Source organism: Amia ocellicauda, chromosome 14 (assembly GCF_036373705.1).
Source record: "Amia ocellicauda isolate fAmiCal2 chromosome 14, fAmiCal2.hap1, whole genome shotgun sequence".
In the NCBI taxonomy this organism is placed as follows: domain Eukaryota; kingdom Metazoa; phylum Chordata; class Actinopteri; order Amiiformes; family Amiidae; genus Amia; species Amia ocellicauda.
Window position 1 is genome coordinate 29754811 of NC_089863.1, and position 17434 is coordinate 29772244.

Sequence of the window (17434 nt, forward strand, 5' to 3'; positions counted from 1 at the left end):
AATTAAATGATTAACATTTCATGTTTCAAAACATATTAGCTCTTATTACAGCTGCTGCTTGAGTTCTAACTGTTTTCATTGATTTCTAGCAAGTGTTGGATCAGTTGAGTGTAATGTTTAAATTGAGTGATTCCATTATACATTTGCCACTCTTAACTGGAATTAACTAGTTCGTTTTGTTTGACTCAATGTTAATCTATTGCTGGCAATACACAGAGCCTGGCATATGAATTGGATGAATTACATACCTTAAGAGAATATGTCTTACTTATATTAAGAATATAAGAACTTTAATTGTATTAACTACATAATACATATTTCTTCCAGCATATATACCAGTAGCATACAAAATAAGCAGGTTCCATGTCATTCATAATAAACGTAACCTTTTTCAATTGTCAACATATGAAAATTATTCCATAAATATGTAATATACGTCTACGTTTCTTCAACTTACATGAAAGACATATCTGTGTGCTGTACCACTTTATTGCAGTCAATTATGCTGTGAAATGAAGCACAGTAAAATACAATGAATCTTTGTCTTCAATTGTACTGATATACAAATATAAAACCAGGTACCAAGAAAGAAAATCATTCCTATCATGTCAATTATTGAAGTATTTAAAATGAAAATATAGATATGGGCTTTGAAAGGTGACAGATCTTACAATAGTAATGAACCTGAATATTTGAGGTTTGTTGCAAGTGAGCATTAAACTTCCCCAGATACTAATAGTTTTGAAATGGTTCACCATTGTTTCATATTCTTGGAAACATCCAAGTGGACAGGGGCCCATTGAATGTGAGGCCAAAGCCAAACATCTATGTAAAATAATTGTAAGACATGGTCAATCAACTCCACATTATTGCATGAGTTGTCCTGACTGAAAGAACAAATACAATCTCACCTTAAGGTGCAAACACGTCACTGAAGGTTGTGGACAAAACAAAATACAGCAATATATCTTCACGACAATACCACACGTTACACCCCTGGAGTGCTATGCTTCATATTTAAAAAAATTGAAGCTAGATAATTTAATCTCCAAAGAACCCAAAGTTAAGTCTGCATCTTACCGGAATGTAATATTATTATTCACACTTCCTGACTGTGTCACTTGACACTACGTGAACTAACTACGAGAGATGTCTAGGGGACATATGAAGCAAAACACACTGAAACAAATAAGACATGAGCAGAGAGTCTGATTTGGTAACCCTGTAATGTCAGACTTTGACCACCACAAACAAATAGTTGCTGAAGACACCAGTCCTGTTTGTCTAGGTACAATGCGATGTGATGACACTGTTCATGTTGTTGCATGAACACGTTATGCTGGATGAGTATTCTTCTTTTGCACTCATTGGAATTATTCCATAGAAATCTTCACATCGAAACATTTCTCTACTCAACAAAGTTTTCTCCACGTTTGGCATCCCAAAACAAGTAATGTAAGACAATAGTCCAGCATCTCTCAGTGCAAGACCAGTGGTGTAGTCTACGTGATACGCAGGTATACGCCGTATACCCACTAGAAAAGCTCAAGGATTTCTGTATACCCACTTAAAAAAGTGCGAGGATACGTAACAACATCGTTTAGTGACAGAACTTTCACACCTTCATTCATAAATTCACCCCGTCTGTGTTGCGAAGCACTGACTTTTGGACCACTGTGGTTTCCGTGGCATGGGACCTGACGTCACCTACCAAGGAACAACAACGCAGTTGCTTAGCGGTCATTCTCAACACAAGTTTGAAATTAACTAATGTGAATCACTGAATGAGATATGAAACGAAAGCAAACTCAAACTCCACTCTTTCAGTGTTTTCGTAAGCCTGCTCCTGAAGCTACTGCGGCTTCGGGTGACACTGCAGCTGCAGCAAATGACACGAACGTTAACGTTACAGAAAAAGAAAAAATGAGGCTGATGCAATCCTACGCGCTACAGAAAACGAGTCTGATGCCATCGTAACATTACCTGTAAAAGTAGCATATACATTATCATTAATGTAACTGTAACAGCAGGGGATTGTTGGTATATTGAATTGTATCTAGAACTAGCTAACTTCACTAATGTTAGTGTGGTGGATCAATGAGTGCAGGAGAAGGTGAGAGGTAACTTAGATACTGTGTGTGTGAGTAGAGTACTAAACAAAATACAATGTTTATATCACCTTGTTTCAGATGATGAGAGAGATGAGAACTCCTGGCCAGCCCTGTGAACTGAAAGTCAGGCTAGGGAATTTAAAAACAGACATCCTTGGTTAGAGTGGAGGGACAGAAAGGTAGGTAGATATCAGCACACATGCAAAGGTGATGTAAAAACAATTGAAATTCATAAAGTCAATGACTATGCAAATGAGAGTTAATTCATGGTCATCTTAAATGTGCATTAATTTAAAACATTTACACCATTAAATTACTATATGGTAATGTTAGTTATCAATAGTTGTCAGATAATTAGCTATTGAAAGAGAGGAACATTTTTCTCCTTTCTCCTGCTTTTCATGCATTTGTTAGCCATAGTGTGAAGCTATTTTGTTAATTAACCTTGTTTGTTTTTTCTTATTTGAAGCTTATTTGTTTTGTAGCAGTTCCTGGGTGCTTTCTCGTGCATTTAAGCTGATACAGTACATAGCCTAAGTTTGACAATGGTTTTGGAAGATAAGTGTGTTTGACAAGAGGTGGACCACTTTTTGTGTCCTCATAATTCAATTCATAATATTCTGTAATGAATGAGTGTTGGTGATAGAACTGCACAAATGTTCAGTGTTAATACTGCTACTGATAAGCCTCAGCTTTCCATTATTGTTGATAAAACCTGTGCTCCAGGGACCATATTCATATAACATCTAAGGCTAAATGTAGCTTTTAACAAGCTGAGTTAGATGATGATTAACACTTAACAGTAGAAAATCAGTCCAGTCTCCGCAGCTGTAAATGTCAATGGCTGTTAAAATCTTGTGTTATAATAAATTATAATAAATTGACATGTTAATAACACATAAGCAGTCATTCAGAATGTTCTCAATTACATGTAGATGCATACTGTATGCATTAGTGAGTGTGGTGATGCTTATGGGGTGTTACTCTGCGACGGGTGAGTATGAGGCTGGGAAGGAAAAATCACAGTATACTCACTACAAAAAACTAGACTACACCACTGTGCAAGACTATTAGTAACTCTACACTTGCAACAAACCTCAAATATTCAGGGTCATTGATTTTGTTAGATCTGTCACCTTTCAAAGCCATATCTAAATTATCTTCATAAATACTTCAATGATTGACATGACAATAATGAGTTTATTTCTTGTTACCTTGTTTATACAGTTAGGTCCATAAATATTTGGATGGTGACACAATTGTCATTATTTTGGCTCTGTATGCCACCACAGTGGATTTGAAAGGAAACAATCACTATGTTCTTTAAGTGTAGACTTTCCACTTTAATTTGAGGGTAGGTACATCCAAATTGGGTGAACAGTGTTGGAATTCCCCCCATTTGTATAGGTGGTCCCCCCAAGTTCAGGGTCTTTAGAAAAGGATTTAGACAAACTAACCTAATCATTAATTAAATTGTGAGTATCAATACTTGGTTGCAAATCCTTTGCAGTCACTGACTGCCTGAAGTCTGGAACCCATAGACATCACCAGATGCTGGGTTTCTTCCCTGGTGATGCTCTACCAGGCCTGTACTGCAGCTCTCTTTAGTTCCTGCTGGTTCCCTTGTATTTATTGATGATGTGACTGCTGACAAAAGCAGCAGGATGAATTCTCAAGTGTTTAGGGCTATATTATCTGCTCAGATTCAGCCAAATGCGTCAAAACTCATTGGAGGGCGCTTCACAGTGCAGATGGACAATGACCCAAAGCATACTGTGAAAGCAACCCAGGACTTTTTTATTGGCAAAGAAGTGGAATGTTCTGCAATGGCCAAGTCAATCACCTGACCTGAATCCAACCGAGCATGCATTTCACTTGCTGAAGGCAGAACGCTCCAAGAACAAGCAGGAACTAAAGACAGCTGCAGTACAGGCCTGGCAGAGTATCACCAGGGAAGAAACCCAGCATCTGCTGAACTGGGGGTCTTGGGATAAACCATTTCTGGACCAAAGACCATTGCTGTGCACTTGGCTTCATGGCATCAGCTAAGGTGGAAGGAGTGGAGAGTACAATTGAAGGCAGACGAGCTTGAACAAAACCGATGGGCAGTCCATTTTCCTAGCGCTTTATTAAAACGTGGAACACAGATCACAAAGCATCTGGAAGCCAGAGAAGCACATTTCTCCCAAAACCAGGTCAACTCAAAGTAGCATCAGCCTACACAAGCGGCCAACATTCACTCAAATGACAGGGCTTCAGAGAACCTGCACCTCTGGACGTCACCATTTCTGCAGATAATCCACAGGGCTCCACGATCATACGACACATGGCTGCTTAGTCCAGCTACCCTTAGATGTTCCCACCCACTGCCAAAGGGGTTACAGGCACTGACACCAATCCTGAAAGGCAAGAGGGAGAAGTCAGGAGCCAGAGCATGGAGGCTTCTAGACATGGTCCAAACAAGCCCCTGGACAGGATCCTGCTCTTGTCCAGTCACTTCATACAGAGGCTGCAGTCAAGCAGTTCACAACACAGCCTCACCTTTTGAATACCGAGCCACGTTTGTTCACTCCATGCACTTCACCATCCGCGCTCACTTCCACCATGGACAGGGAGCCTGGAATGCGGTACCACTTCTCAGGGCCAGGACAGGAATTCCCACCGACACCCAGCTTGACGTGGATTTCATCTAGATTGTTCACTCCCCAGCACCCAACAGGCCCACAGGAGTAGTACTTGAGCTCGCCTGGGACTGCCATCCAGGACACACTGCCAGAGCCATCGTAGCTCAGCGCAGGCCTGTGGTTCAGACAGAAGATACTGTGGGAGGCATTGCAGCCCACCACAAACTTGTCCCCACCAGCATCAATCTGGATCAGGTTGCCTGCCAGAGGAATGAAAGAGGGTCTACATCAAGAATGTGACCTGATGGACAGCTGGTGCAGGTCGAGGTTTTAAGCAAGGGATTCAGAAGATCACATCCAGGTCTCACCTGGATTCACCTGGACCCAGCCGCTTCTAAACCACTTGAAGACCAGGCCATCAACACCCACCCTCCAGAGCCCAGCAGGCCCTACACTGACATGTTTACCAGATGCCTCTAGCTCAACCCAATGGCCATCACGGAACTCCACGACTTTGCCCTCTTTCAAGATGCCACACACTCTGCCAGCACCAGCATCAATCTGCTTCAGGACACCAGGGACAGCCTCACACTGCAGGGCTTCAGCTACCCACACTGAAAGGAAAAGGGAGAAGGATCCATTAGAGCAGTATGCATTCACCATATCCAAGGGCATCTCAAACAGAATACATTTAATCTCCAAAAGTAATAGAATTTAGATTGAAAACAAGCTTACCTATGCTAGACCCCACCAACAAAACCACACAGACAATCCCTCCTCTCATGGTTACTACTAGTCTCAGAGAATTGATACATAAGAACTGTTCACACACAGGCATTTAAATACCCAGGCCACCCCTAGACACACCTGTCTAATCGCTGGTTAATTGATTCATTGAGCTGCACAGCTTCAAAGAAATGAGGGACCTGATTAGTGATAATCTTCTGAATGAATTCAACCTGTATGACCATTGGCCAGGGTAGATGACATGACAAGTGGCACCACTGCTCTGACAATTAAATGATTAACATTTCATGTTTCAAAACATATTAGCTCTTATTACAGCTGCTGCTTGAGTTCTAACTGTTTTCATTGATTTCTAGCAAGTGTTGGATCAGTTGAGTGTAATGTTTAAATTGAGTGATTCCATTATACATTTGCCACTCTTAACTGGAATTAACTAGTTCGTTTTGTTTGACTCAATGTTAATCTATTGCTGGCAATACACAGAGCCTGGCATATGAATTGGATGAATTACATACCTTAAGAGAATATGTCTTACTTATATTAAGAATATAAGAACTTTAATTGTATTAACTACATAATACATATTTCTTCCAGCATATATACCAGTAGCATACAAAATAAGCAGGTTCCATGTCATTCATAATAAACGTAACCTTTTTCAATTGTCAACATATGAAAATTATTCCATAAATATGTAATATACGTCTACGTTTCTTCAACTTACATGAAAGACATATCTGTGTGCTGTACCACTTTATTGCAGTCAATTATGCTGTGAAATGAAGCACAGTAAAATACAATGAATCTTTGTCTTCAATTGTACTGATATACAAATATAAAACCAGGTACCAAGAAAGAAACTCATTCCTATCATGTCAATTATTGAAGTATTTAAAATGAAAATATAGATATGGGCTTTGAAAGGTGACAGATCTTACAATAGTAATGAACCTGAATATTTGAGGTTTGTTGCAAGTGAGCATTAAACTTCCCCAGATACTAATAGTTTTGAAATGGTTCACCATTGTTTCATATTCTTGGAAACATCCAAGTGGACAGGGGCCCATTGAATGTGAGGCCAAAGCCAAACATCTATGTAAAATAATTGTAAGACATGGTCAATCAACTCCACATTATTGCATGAGTTGTCCTGACTGAAAGAACAAATACAATCTCACCTTAAGGTGCAAACACGTCACTGAAGGTTGTGGACAAAACAAAATACAGCAATATATCTTCACGACAATACCACACGTTACACCCCTGGAGTGCTATGCTTCATATTTAAAAAAATTGAAGCTAGATAATTTAATCTCCAAAGAACCCAAAGTTAAGTCTGCATCTTACCGGAATGTAATATTATTATTCACACTTCCTGACTGTGTCACTTGACACTACGTGAACTAACTACGAGAGATGTCTAGGGGACATATGAAGCAAAACACACTGAAACAAATAAGACATGAGCAGAGAGTCTGATTTGGTAACCCTGTAATGTCAGACTTTGACCACCACAAACAAATAGTTGCTGAAGACACCAGTCCTGTTTGTCTAGGTACAATGCGATGTGATGACACTGTTCATGTTGTTGCATGAACACATTATGCTGGATGAGTATTCTTCTTTTGCACTCATTGGAATTATTCCATAGAAATCTTCACATCGAAACATTTCTCTACTCAACAAAGTTTTCTCCACGTTTGGCATCCCAAAACAAGTAATGTAAGACAATAGTCCAGCATCTCTCAGTGCAAGACCAGTGGTGTAGTCTACGTGATACGCAGGTATACGCCGTATACCCACTAGAAAAGCTCAAGGATTTCTGTATACCCACTTAAAAAAGTGCGAGGATACGTAACAACATCGTTTAGTGACAGAACTTTCACACCTTCATTCATAAATTCACCCCGTCTGTGTTGCGAAGCACTGACTTTTGGACCACTGTGGTTTCCGTGGCATGGGACCTGACGTCACCTACCAAGGAACAACAACGCAGTTGCTTAGCGGTCATTCTCAACACAAGTTTGAAATTAACTAATGTGAATCACTGAATGAGATATGAAACGAAAGCAAACTCAAACTCCACTCTTTCAGTGTTTTCGTAAGCCTGCTCCTGAAGCTACTGCGGCTTCGGGTGACACTGCAGCTGCAGCAAATGACACGAACGTTAACGTTACAGAAAAAGAAAAAATGAGGCTGATGCAATCCTACGCGCTACAGAAAACGAGTCTGATGCCATCGTAACATTACCTGTAAAAGTAGCATATACATTATCATTAATGTAACTGTAACAGCAGGGGATTGTTGGTATATTGAATTGTATCTAGAACTAGCTAACTTCACTAATGTTAGTGTGGTGGATCAATGAGTGCAGGAGAAGGTGAGAGGTAACTTAGATACTGTGTGTGTGAGTAGAGTACTAAACAAAATACAATGTTTATATCACCTTGTTTCAGATGATGAGAGAGATGAGAACTCCTGGCCAGCCCTGTGAACTGAAAGTCAGGCTAGGGAATTTAAAAACAGACATCCTTGGTTAGAGTGGAGGGACAGAAAGGTAGGTAGATATCAGCACACATGCAAAGGTGATGTAAAAACAATTGAAATTCATAAAGTCAATGACTATGCAAATGAGAGTTAATTCATGGTCATCTTAAATGTGCATTAATTTAAAACATTTACACCATTAAATTACTATATGGTAATGTTAGTTATCAATAGTTGTCAGATAATTAGCTATTGAAAGAGAGGAACATTTTTCTCCTTTCTCCTGCTTTTCATGCATTTGTTAGCCATAGTGTGAAGCTATTTTGTTAATTAACCTTGTTTGTTTTTTCTTATTTGAAGCTTATTTGTTTTGTAGCAGTTCCTGGGTGCTTTCTCGTGCATTTAAGCTGATACAGTACATAGCCTAAGTTTGACAATGGTTTTGGAAGATAAGTGTGTTTGACAAGAGGTGGACCACTTTTTGTGTCCTCATAATTCAGTTCATAATATTCTGTAATGAATGAGTGTTGGTGATAGAACTGCACAAATGTTCAGTGTTAATACTGCTACTTGTAATCCTCAGCTTTCCATTATTGTTGATAAAACCTGTGCTCCAGGGACCATATTCATATAACATCTAAGGCTAAATGTAGCTTTTAACAGGCTGAGTTAGATGGTGATTAACACTTAACAGTAGAAAATCAGTCCAGTCTCCGCAGCTGTAAATGTCAATGGCTGTTAAAATCTTGTGTTATAATAAATTATAATAAATTGACATGTTAATAACACATAAGCAGTCATTCAGAATGTTCTCAATTACATGTAGATGCATACTGTATGCATTAGTGAGTGTGGTGATGCTTATGGGGTGTTACTCTGCGACGGGTGAGTATGAGGCTGGGAAGGAAAAATCACAGTATACTCACTACAAAAAACTAGACTACACCACTGTGCAAGACTATTAGTAACTCTACACTTGCAACAAACCTCAAATATTCAGGGTCATTGATTTTGTTAGATCTGTCACCTTTCAAAGCCATATCTAAATTATCTTCATAAATACTTCAATGATTGACATGACAATAATGAGTTTATTTCTTGTTACCTTGTTTATACAGTTAGGTCCATAAATATTTGGATGGTGACACAATTGTCATTATTTTGGCTCTGTATGCCACCACAGTGGATTTGAAAGGAAACAATCACTATGTTCTTTAAGTGTAGACTTTCCACTTTAATTTGAGGGTAGGTACATCCAAATTGGGTGAACAGTGTTGGAATTCCCCCCATTTGTATAGGTGGTCCCCCCAAGTTCAGGGTCTTTAGAAAAGGATTTAGACAAACTAACCTAATCATTAATTAAATTGTGAGTATCAATACTTGGTTGCAAATCCTTTGCAGTCACTGACTGCCTGAAGTCTGGAACCCATAGACATCACCAGATGCTGGGTTTCTTCCCTGGTGATGCTCTACCAGGCCTGTACTGCAGCTCTCTTTAGTTCCTGCTGGTTCCCTTGTATTTATTGATGATGTGACTGCTGACAAAAGCAGCAGGATGAATTCTCAAGTGTTTAGGGCTATATTATCTGCTCAGATTCAGCCAAATGCGTCAAAACTCATTGGAGGGCGCTTCACAGTGCAGATGGACAATGACCCAAAGCATACTGTGAAAGCAACCCAGGACTTTTTTATTGGCAAAGAAGTGGAATGTTCTGCAATGGCCAAGTCAATCACCTGACCTGAATCCAACCGAGCATGCATTTCACTTGCTGAAGGCAGAACGCTCCAAGAACAAGCAGGAACTAAAGACAGCTGCAGTACAGGCCTGGCAGAGTATCACCAGGGAAGAAACCCAGCATCTGCTGAACTGGGGGTCTTGGGATAAACCATTTCTGGACCAAAGACCATTGCTGTGCACTTGGCTTCATGGCATCAGCTAAGGTGGAAGGAGTGGAGAGTACAATTGAAGGCAGACGAGCTTGAACAAAACCGATGGGCAGTCCATTTTCCTAGCGCTTTATTAAAACGTGGAACACAGATCACAAAGCATCTGGAAGCCAGAGAAGCACATTTCTCCCAAAACCAGGTCAACTCAAAGTAGCATCAGCCTACACAAGCGGCCAACATTCACTCAAATGACAGGGCTTCAGAGAACCTGCACCTCTGGACGTCACCATTTCTGCAGATAATCCACAGGGCTCCACGATCATACGACACATGGCTGCTTAGTCCAGCTACCCTTAGATGTTCCCACCCACTGCCAAAGGGGTTACAGGCACTGACACCAATCCTGAAAGGCAAGAGGGAGAAGTCAGGAGCCAGAGCATGGAGGCTTCTAGACATGGTCCAAACAAGCCCCTGGACAGGATCCTGCTCTTGTCCAGTCACTTCATACAGAGGCTGCAGTCAAGCAGTTCACAACACAGCCTCACCTTTTGAATACCGAGCCACGTTTGTTCACTCCATGCACTTCACCATCCGCGCTCACTTCCACCATGGACAGGGAGCCTGGAATGCGGTACCACTTCTCAGGGCCAGGACAGGAATTCCCACCGACACCCAGCTTGACGTGGATTTCATCTAGATTGTTCACTCCCCAGCACCCAACAGGCCCACAGGAGTAGTACTTGAGCTCGCCTGGGACTGCCATCCAGGACACACTGCCAGAGCCATCGTAGCTCAGCGCAGGCCTGTGGTTCAGACAGAAGATACTGTGGGAGGCATTGCAGCCCACCACAAACTTGTCCCCACCAGCATCAATCTGGATCAGGTTGCCTGCCAGAGGAATGAAAGAGGGTCTACATCAAGAATGTGACCTGATGGACAGCTGGTGCAGGTCGAGGTTTTAAGCAAGGGATTCAGAAGATCACATCCAGGTCTCACCTGGATTCACCTGGACCCAGCCGCTTCTAAACCACTTGAAGACCAGGCCATCAACACCCACCCTCCAGAGCCCAGCAGGCCCTACACTGACATGTTTACCAGATGCCTCTAGCTCAACCCAATGGCCATCACGGAACTCCACGACTTTGCCCTCTTTCAAGATGCCACACACTCTGCCAGCACCAGCATCAATCTGCTTCAGGACACCAGGGACAGCCTCACACTGCAGGGCTTCAGCTACCCACACTGAAAGGAAAAGGGAGAAGGATCCATTAGAGCAGTATGCATTCACCATATCCAAGGGCATCTCAAACAGAATACATTTAATCTCCAAAAGTAATAGAATTTAGATTGAAAACAAGCTTACCTATGCTAGACCCCACCAACAAAACCACACAGACAATCCCTCCTCTCATGGTTACTACTAGTCTCAGAGAATTGATACATAAGAACTGTTCACACACAGGCATTTAAATACCCAGGCCACCCCTAGACACACCTGTCTAATCGCTGGTTAATTGATTCATTGAGCTGCACAGCTTCAAAGAAATGAGGGACCTGATTAGTGATAATCTTCTGAATGAATTCAACCTGTATGACCATTGGCCAGGGTAGATGACATGACAAGTGGCACCACTGCTCTGACAATTAAATGATTAACATTTCATGTTTCAAAACATATTAGCTCTTATTACAGCTGCTGCTTGAGTTCTAACTGTTTTCATTGATTTCTAGCAAGTGTTGGATCAGTTGAGTGTAATGTTTAAATTGAGTGATTCCATTATACATTTGCCACTCTTAACTGGAATTAACTAGTTCGTTTTGTTTGACTCAATGTTAATCTATTGCTGGCAATACACAGAGCCTGGCATATGAATTGGATGAATTACATACCTTAAGAGAATATGTCTTACTTATATTAAGAATATAAGAACTTTAATTGTATTAACTACATAATACATATTTCTTCCAGCATATATACCAGTAGCATACAAAATAAGCAGGTTCCATGTCATTCATAATAAACGTAACCTTTTTCAATTGTCAACATATGAAAATTATTCCATAAATATGTAATATACGTCTACGTTTCTTCAACTTACATGAAAGACATATCTGTGTGCTGTACCACTTTATTGCAGTCAATTATGCTGTGAAATGAAGCACAGTAAAATACAATGAATCTTTGTCTTCAATTGTACTGATATACAAATATAAAACCAGGTACCAAGAAAGAAAATCATTCCTATCATGTCAATTATTGAAGTATTTAAAATGAAAATATAGATATGGGCTTTGAAAGGTGACAGATCTTACAATAGTAATGAACCTGAATATTTGAGGTTTGTTGCAAGTGAGCATTAAACTTCCCCAGATACTAATAGTTTTGAAATGGTTCACCATTGTTTCATATTCTTGGAAACATCCAAGTGGACAGGGGCCCATTGAATGTGAGGCCAAAGCCAAACATCTATGTAAAATAATTGTAAGACATGGTCAATCAACTCCACATTATTGCATGAGTTGTCCTGACTGAAAGAACAAATACAATCTCACCTTAAGGTGCAAACACGTCACTGAAGGTTGTGGACAAAACAAAATACAGCAATATATCTTCACGACAATACCACACGTTACACCCCTGGAGTGCTATGCTTCATATTTAAAAAAATTGAAGCTAGATAATTTAATCTCCAAAGAACCCAAAGTTAAGTCTGCATCTTACCGGAATGTAATATTATTATTCACACTTCCTGACTGTGTCACTTGACACTACGTGAACTAACTACGAGAGATGTCTAGGGGACATATGAAGCAAAACACACTGAAACAAATAAGACATGAGCAGAGAGTCTGATTTGGTAACCCTGTAATGTCAGACTTTGACCACCACAAACAAATAGTTGCTGAAGACACCAGTCCTGTTTGTCTAGGTACAATGCGATGTGATGACACTGTTCATGTTGTTGCATGAACACGTTATGCTGGATGAGTATTCTTCTTTTGCACTCATTGGAATTATTCCATAGAAATCTTCACATCGAAACATTTCTCTACTCAACAAAGTTTTCTCCACGTTTGGCATCCCAAAACAAGTAATGTAAGACAATAGTCCAGCATCTCTCAGTGCAAGACCAGTGGTGTAGTCTACGTGATACGCAGGTATACGCCGTATACCCACTAGAAAAGCTCAAGGATTTCTGTATACCCACTTAAAAAAGTGCGAGGATACGTAACAACATCGTTTAGTGACAGAACTTTCACACCTTCATTCATAAATTCACCCCGTCTGTGTTGCGAAGCACTGACTTTTGGACCACTGTGGTTTCCGTGGCATGGGACCTGACGTCACCTACCAAGGAACAACAACGCAGTTGCTTAGCGGTCATTCTCAACACAAGTTTGAAATTAACTAATGTGAATCACTGAATGAGATATGAAACGAAAGCAAACTCAAACTCCACTCTTTCAGTGTTTTCGTAAGCCTGCTCCTGAAGCTACTGCGGCTTCGGGTGACACTGCAGCTGCAGCAAATGACACGAACGTTAACGTTACAGAAAAAGAAAAAATGAGGCTGATGCAATCCTACGCGCTACAGAAAACGAGTCTGATGCCATCGTAACATTACCTGTAAAAGTAGCATATACATTATCATTAAAGTAACTGTAACAGCAGGGGATTGTTGGTATATTGAATTGTATCTAGAACTAGCTAACTTCACTAATGTTAGTGTGGTGGATCAATGAGTGCAGGAGAAGGTGAGAGGTAACTTAGATACTGTGTGTGTGAGTAGAGTACTAAACAAAATACAATGTTTATATCACCTTGTTTCAGATGATGAGAGAGATGAGAACTCCTGGCCAGCCCTGTGAACTGAAAGTCAGGCTAGGGAATTTAAAAACAGACATCCTTGGTTAGAGTGGAGGGACAGAAAGGTAGGTAGATATCAGCACACATGCAAAGGTGATGTAAAAACAATTGAAATTCATAAAGTCAATGACTATGCAAATGAGAGTTAATTCATGGTCATCTTAAATGTGCATTAATTTAAAACATTTACACCATTAAATTACTATATGGTAATGTTAGTTATCAATAGTTGTCAGATAATTAGCTATTGAAAGAGAGGAACATTTTTCTCCTTTCTCCTGCTTTTCATGCATTTGTTAGCCATAGTGTGAAGCTATTTTGTTAATTAACCTTGTTTGTTTTTTCTTATTTGAAGCTTATTTGTTTTGTAGCAGTTCCTGGGTGCTTTCTCGTGCATTTAAGCTGATACAGTACATAGCCTAAGTTTGACAATGGTTTTGGAAGATAAGTGTGTTTGACAAGAGGTGGACCACTTTTTGTGTCCTCATAATTCAATTCATAATATTCTGTAATGAATGAGTGTTGGTGATAGAACTGCACAAATGTTCAGTGTTAATACTGCTACTGATAAGCCTCAGCTTTCCATTATTGTTGATAAAACCTGTGCTCCAGGGACCATATTCATATAACATCTAAGGCTAAATGTAGCTTTTAACAAGCTGAGTTAGATGATGATTAACACTTAACAGTAGAAAATCAGTCCAGTCTCCGCAGCTGTAAATGTCAATGGCTGTTAAAATCTTGTGTTATAATAAATTATAATAAATTGACATGTTAATAACACATAAGCAGTCATTCAGAATGTTCTCAATTACATGTAGATGCATACTGTATGCATTAGTGAGTGTGGTGATGCTTATGGGGTGTTACTCTGCGACGGGTGAGTATGAGGCTGGGAAGGAAAAATCACAGTATACTCACTACAAAAAACTAGACTACACCACTGTGCAAGACTATTAGTAACTCTACACTTGCAACAAACCTCAAATATTCAGGGTCATTGATTTTGTTAGATCTGTCACCTTTCAAAGCCATATCTAAATTATCTTCATAAATACTTCAATGATTGACATGACAATAATGAGTTTATTTCTTGTTACCTTGTTTATACAGTTAGGTCCATAAATATTTGGATGGTGACACAATTGTCATTATTTTGGCTCTGTATGCCACCACAGTGGATTTGAAAGGAAACAATCACTATGTTCTTTAAGTGTAGACTTTCCACTTTAATTTGAGGGTAGGTACATCCAAATTGGGTGAACAGTGTTGGAATTCCCCCCATTTGTATAGGTGGTCCCCCCAAGTTCAGGGTCTTTAGAAAAGGATTTAGACAAACTAACCTAATCATTAATTAAATTGTGAGTATCAATACTTGGTTGCAAATCCTTTGCAGTCAATGACTGCCTGAAGTCTGGAACCCATAGACATCACCAGATGCTGGGTTTCTTCCCTGGTGATGCTCTACCAGGCCTGTACTGCAGCTCTCTTTAGTTCCTGCTGGTTCCCTTGTATTTATTGATGATGTGACTGCTGACAAAAGCAGCAGGATGAATTCTCAAGTGTTTAGGGCTATATTATCTGCTCAGATTCAGCCAAATGCGTCAAAACTCATTGGAGGGCGCTTCACAGTGCAGATGGACAATGACCCAAAGCATACTGTGAAAGCAACCCAGGACTTTTTTATTGGCAAAGAAGTGGAATGTTCTGCAATGGCCAAGTCAATCACCTGACCTGAATCCAACCGAGCATGCATTTCACTTGCTGAAGGCAAAACGCTCCAAGAACAAGCAGGAACTAAAGACAGCTGCAGTACAGGCCTGGCAGAGTATCACCAGGGAAGAAACCCAGCATCTGCTGAACTGGGGGTCTTGGGATAAACCATTTCTGGACCAAAGACCATTGCTGTGCACTTGGCTTCATGGCATCAGCTAAGGTGGAAGGAGTGGAGAGTACAATTGAAGGCAGACGAGCTTGAACAAAACCGATGGGCAGTCCATTTTCCTAGCGCTTTATTAAAACGTGGAACACAGATCACAAAGCATCTGGAAGCCAGAGAAGCACATTTCTCCCAAAACCAGGTCAACTCAAAGTAGCATCAGCCTACACAAGCGGCCAACATTCACTCAAATGACAGGGCTTCAGAGAACCTGCACCTCTGGACGTCACCATTTCTGCAGATAATCCACAGGGCTCCACGATCATACGACACATGGCTGCTTAGTCCAGCTACCCTTAGATGTTCCCACCCACTGCCAAAGGGGTTACAGGCACTGACACCAATCCTGAAAGGCAAGAGGGAGAAGTCAGGAGCCAGAGCATGGAGGCTTCTAGACATGGTCCAAACAAGCCCCTGGACAGGATCCTGCTCTTGTCCAGTCACTTCATACAGAGGCTGCAGTCAAGCAGTTCACAACACAGCCTCACCTTCTGAATACCGAGCCACGTTTGTTCACTCCATGCACTTCACCATCCGCGCTCACTTCCACCATGGACAGGGAGCCTGGAATGCGGTACCACTTCTCAGGGCCAGGACAGGAATTCCCACCGACACCCAGCTTGACGTGGATTTCATCTAGATTGTTCACTCCCCAGCACCCAACAGGCCCACAGGAGTAGTACTTGAGCTCGCCTGGGACTGCCATCCAGGACACACTGCCAGAGCCATCGTAGCTCAGCGCAGGCCTGTGGTTCAGACAGAAGATACTGTGGGAGGCATTGCAGCCCACCACAAACTTGTCCCCACCAGCATCAATCTGGATCAGGTTGCCTGCCAGAGGAATGAAAGAGGGTCTACATCAAGAATGTGACCTGATGGACAGCTGGTGCAGGTCGAGGTTTTAAGCAAGGGATTCAGAAGATCACATCCAGGTCTCACCTGGATTCACCTGGACCCAGCCGCTTCTAAACCACTTGAAGACCAGGCCATCAACACCCACCCTCCAGAGCCCAGCAGGCCCTACACTGACATGTTTACCAGATGCCTCTAGCTCAACCCAATGGCCATCACGGAACTCCACGACTTTGCCCTCTTTCAAGATGCCACACACTCTGCCAGCACCAGCATCAATCTGCTTCAGGACACCAGGGACAGCCTCACACTGCAGGGCTTCAGCTACCCACACTGAAAGGAAAAGGGAGAAGGATCCATTAGAGCAGTATGCATTCACCATATCCAAGGGCATCTCAAACAGAATACATTTAATCTCCAAAAGTAATAGAATTTAGATTGAAAACAAGCTTACCTATGCTAGACCCCACCAACAAAACCACACAGACAATCCCTCCTCTCATGGTTACTACTAGTCTCAGAGAATTGATACATAAGAACTGTTCACACACAGGCATTTAAATACCCAGGCCACCCCTAGACACACCTGTCTAATCGCTGGTTAATTGATTCATTGAGCTGCACAGCTTCAAAGAAATGAGGGACCTGATTAGTGATAATCTTCTGAATGAATTCAACCTGTATGACCATTGGCCAGGGTAGATGACATGACAAGTGGCACCACTGCTCTGACAATTAAATGATTAACATTTCATGTTTCAAAACATATTAGCTCTTATTACAGCTGCTGCTTGAGTTCTAACTGTTTTCATTGATTTCTAGCAAGTGTTGGATCAGTTGAGTGTAATGTTTAAATTGAGTGATTCCATTATACATTTGCCACTCTTAACTGGAATTAACTAGTTCGTTTTGTTTGACTC

At 41.0% G+C, this 17434-nt stretch overlaps 4 long non-coding RNA genes across 4 annotated transcripts in view; 1 reads left to right on the top strand and 3 right to left on the bottom strand.

The window, feature by feature from the left end:
* The window catches only part of LOC136767647 (uncharacterized), an 86784-nt gene extending 72947 nt beyond the window's left edge, over positions 1-13837 (top strand). Inside the window, exons 14-16 of the long non-coding RNA XR_010821846.1 lie at positions 2190-2290; positions 7939-8039; positions 13688-13837. This is a non-coding gene — a long non-coding RNA (uncharacterized LOC136767647). The remainder of the gene's footprint in view (positions 1-2189; positions 2291-7938; positions 8040-13687) is intronic.
* LOC136767652 (uncharacterized) lies at positions 4221-5411 on the bottom strand. Its single transcript, XR_010821850.1, has 2 exons — positions 4653-5411; positions 4221-4510 (listed from the first exon to the last, which is right to left on the bottom strand). It is a non-coding gene; the product is annotated as an uncharacterized LOC136767652 (long non-coding RNA).
* LOC136767646 (uncharacterized) lies at positions 9970-11160 on the bottom strand. The gene is made up of 2 exons (XR_010821845.1): positions 10402-11160; positions 9970-10259 (listed from the first exon to the last, which is right to left on the bottom strand). It is a non-coding gene; the product is annotated as an uncharacterized LOC136767646 (long non-coding RNA).
* Positions 13838-15718: 1881 nt separating the features above from the next.
* On the bottom strand, positions 15719-16909 carry LOC136767658 (uncharacterized). The gene is made up of 2 exons (XR_010821856.1): positions 16151-16909; positions 15719-16008 (listed from the first exon to the last, which is right to left on the bottom strand). It is a non-coding gene; the product is annotated as an uncharacterized LOC136767658 (long non-coding RNA).
* Between the last annotated feature and the right edge of the window lie 525 nt (positions 16910-17434).